Consider the following 4,189-nt stretch of genomic DNA (forward strand, 5'->3'; position numbering starts at 1 on the left):
GTAGCCCTTTAGGTAAGTGCGATTTTTAGCACATGAAAAAATGGATGTATTAACAGCGTTTGCAATTTCATGTAGACCAAAAGGAAAGGTGTGCAGGAAAGTGAATTTTTGGACTAGCCATTGTAAAAAGACATGCAGAGTGCATATTTATATTTGTGGACGGTAGCCAACCACCATAAACTCCACAGCTGTTGACTCCACAGCTTTTATTTGATGACTTTTGTACCATTTCCGAGAGGATGCACGAGTATGGCTTCTTGGGAAACAAATATTCTATGTAAGTAAAACATAATTTAAGCTGAACTTTTAAATGTATAATAATTTGGCCACTGTTTTGTATTAGGTACGTAATAGCGCGGTAAGATGCCGCTTGAATTAGCGCCTGGCGACCTTACCCACTGGTGCATTACCTCATACCAGCACTAAAAAGAATCAGGTACTAACAAGTAATTTTTAGCGAAAAAAAAAAACTCCCATATAAAAAAAAAATATATATATATATCTCATGATCCACTGATCGGATCTCAACCAGATTATTATGGGACCACCTCTGAGACACTACCTTTCCGATGCAAAAAGAATTATCGGTTGACGTGGTCCAAAGTTATGCGGTAACATACATAAAAAAAAAATAAAAAAAATAAAAATATTCCGACGAACTGATAACCTCCTCCTTTTTTGGAAGTCGGTTAAAAATAAGTAGGTAATAGTAGTACTGAAGTTCATGCATCTATTTCCTGTAGAAACTGCTTTTGTATGATTTGTATGTATGCCATTGCCAGTAAACTTAGGGCTGCCAGACGTCCCGGTTTTCCCGGACATGTCCCGGTTTTAGACTATTTGTCCCGGTGTCCCGGTCCAACCTTAAAATGTCCCGGGTTTCGTTTAAGTTTCCCGGTTTTCGATTTGATTGCACAAATTTTGCATAAAAATGACTACACTGAGAGAAAAAACGCGTTGTAATATTAAGAAAAATTTTATGAATTTACTACGCATAGTAAACATGAACATTTTTTATTTCATTATCGTTTTGAAATGTTCGTACTTTAAGACAATACTTTCATACCACGCACACGTGGTGTTGAATCAAACTGAACATTTGAATGCACATTTACATGTCTGGCTGTAGGTGAGTGCACGAAGATGCTTGACACAATTTTCTAATTTCCAGAGCGTCAGGGTTCAAATCCCATTACAGACAGCATGGAATTTACATATATTTTTTTTAACTTAATTATGAAAAAGCATCCGTTAAGTGCAAAGCGCTTCATTTCAATATTGGCGTATTTCAGCTGAACATTTCTATACTAATTACTAAAATTTGTATACTTAAATTTATTACGAGTTGGGTTGGTGCTCTTTCATATGCGATTTTTTTTTTAATTTAGCACATTTTGCACAAGCAATAGTTGATGATTAATATAAGTATGTACCTAAATACGTTAAAATGACATGCACAGAGTTTTACAATTATATTAATCAAAAGCCAGAATTTTTGAAACAAGCTCACAGCAACGAAACAAATGACTGATATTTTAATGTTACCTTGTATTTAATTTTTTTTTTCTTTCGTGAAACCTAGATTACTTATAAGTACCGTGCCGTACAAAATTATTGACTCGGAGGCTCTTTCATCAGATCACAATTTCTAATCAAATCTTTTAGAAAAGTTTTGAAAATGTAGCTTTTGAGCCAATTAATAAAGTGCAAGTCTGAAGTTGCCAGCAACTTGCGTTGATTTTTTGCAATTATTTATTTTTTGCTGACAGTGTCTTCCACATACAAAAAAATGTCGAACATAGTTTGTATGGAAGAAACTCTCAGTAAAAACAATACCAAAAATCAACTAAATTTTTATGGGCTGCAAAACTTCATTTTCAAAATTTTTATAAAAAAGTCTGAATAGAAAGATGCGAATTTGTATGCAAAATTATTGCATTTTCCCGAGTTTTGCACAAAGTTTAGGAATTTTATTTTTATGTTTTCTGATGTATTTAGTATAAACTGTATTTTTATAAGGAACAAAAAAGGTACATGCATTGTGGAAAATTCTCTGTACTTTAGTTGTGATAAATTGTTTTGTTTTGCTGGTGAACGTTGTAATGATCTCATGATCTCATGTTTTTATGTTTTTTTTATCAAAATAAAATTTTACTACATCCTTTCGTACGTAATTTTTGTCGAAACGAAATGGAAGGGAGCGAGAGGCCTCTCCCCTCTCTCCCTCCCCCTTAAGTGTCTCGGTTTGGCAACAGAGATATCTGGCAGCCCTAAGCAAACTAAACCAGCAACTGTCTACATTCACCATAGAAATGTACCTACTACAATTCCCCAAGGAAAGGCCAACATGGTTTCATGTAGAAGCCCATAGCTCACACACATAGCACAAAGCTCGATTTGGTGTTTAATGCATCTCCTCGCCGGCAGAACTGCTTCCACTTTTTCGCCAGGTTTGCGTCCGAAGGAAACGAAAAAAAAAAACTTATATCGCACGCATTCCTTTTGTTTTCACTATTACACTTTGCCACTGCACACTTCGCTTTGCTTTGTAATGTCTTAATAATTGTTTAAAACTACGCAGAAATATTAATACACAAATATTAAAATTGTTATTTGGTTTTTTCGTATGCTCACAATCAACAATTGCCCCAAGATGACGTCACGCACACAGCTGATTCTGTCAAAATCACAAAGAGCGGATTAGCGGTACCACGATTGGCGCAATCTCTATTTCTCTCAATCGTGTTATAGAGCGTGGTTTTCGTACGTCGAGAGAGGACTTTACTCCTGAATTGCCTACTCAGTCCAAAGTAGCACTTGTTGGCAATAGTGATTCTGCGTTGGATTTCAATGCTGACATTATTATCGGTGTTAATGCTGGTTCCCAAGTAAACGAAATTCTCTACTTTCTCGAAATTGTAACTGTCAACAGTGACGTGGGTGCCAAGGCGCGAAAAAGCTCAATAAAAACATTAAAAATAAAATTTTAATAAGCCACAATAACATTGACAAATAAATAGCTTAGGAAGAGCCTGCCTGAAACTATACAAAAAAAAAGCAAATAAGCAAATGGATGTATAGAATTGACAACAACAACCACGCTGTCGAGTTTAAATAGCGGCAAATCAGCTGCACTTGATAGTAGTTGGTTGAATAAGGAAAATATCTTCTCCAACATCAGATTAAAGAAGTCACATGAAAGGGAGTCGCCCTTTCTGAAACCCCGTTTTGTGGCGAACGGCTCGGAGAGGTCTTTCCCAATTCTGACGGAGCTCGTGGTATTGCTCAAAGTCATTTTACACAGCCGTATGAGTTTTGAGGGGATGGAAAATTCAGTCACAGCGGCGTATAGGCAACTACTTTTAGTGCTGTCAAAAGCGGCTTTAAAGTCTACAAATAGGTGGTGAGTGTCGATCCTTTTCTCGCGGATCTTTTCCAAGATTTGGCGTATTGTGAATACCTGGTCTATGGTAGATTTGCCAGGTCTAAAGTCACACTGATAAGGCCCAATCAGTTCATTGACGGTGGACTTCAATCTTTCACACAATACGCTCGATAAGACATTGTAACCTATGCTTAGAAGGCTGATCCCGCGGTAGTTGGCGCGAATGGCGGATTGGGCAGAGCACACTTAAATTCCAGTCGTCGGGCATGCATTCATCCGACCATATTCTGCACAAGAGTTGATGCATGCACCTTATCAACTTCTCGCCGCCGTACTTGAATAGCTCAGCTGGCAGGCTGTCAGCTCCAGCTGCTTTGTTGTTTTTCAGCCGCGTTATTGCTATACGTACCTCGTCATAGTCAGGCGGTGGAACTTCGACTCCGTCATCATCGACTGCGGGCTCGGGTTCTTCTTCTCCACAACTTTCCGTGCTTCTACCATTTAGTAGGGCGGAAAAGTGTTCCCTCCATAATTTAAGTACGCTCTGGACATCAGTTACTAGGTCGCCATTATTGTTCCTACAGGAGTACGCCCCGGTCTTGAAACCTTCCGTAAGTCGCCTAACTCTCTGGTAAAATTTTCGGGCATTCTTCCTGTCGGCCAGCATTTCAAGCTCTTCGCACTCACGTATTTCGGCCTCTCTCTTCTTATTGCGGCAAATACGTCTCGCTTCCCTTTTCATATCCCTATAGCGGTCCCACATAGCGCGCGTTGCGCCCGATCGCAGCGTGGCCCTGTAGGCGG

The sequence above is a fragment of the Rhagoletis zephyria genome, unplaced genomic scaffold (genome assembly GCF_001687245.7).
Source record: "Rhagoletis zephyria isolate East Lansing unplaced genomic scaffold, Rhagoletis_zephyria_1.1 Rzeph_scaffold_00302, whole genome shotgun sequence".
Lineage (NCBI taxonomy): Eukaryota > Metazoa > Arthropoda > Insecta > Diptera > Tephritidae > Rhagoletis > Rhagoletis zephyria.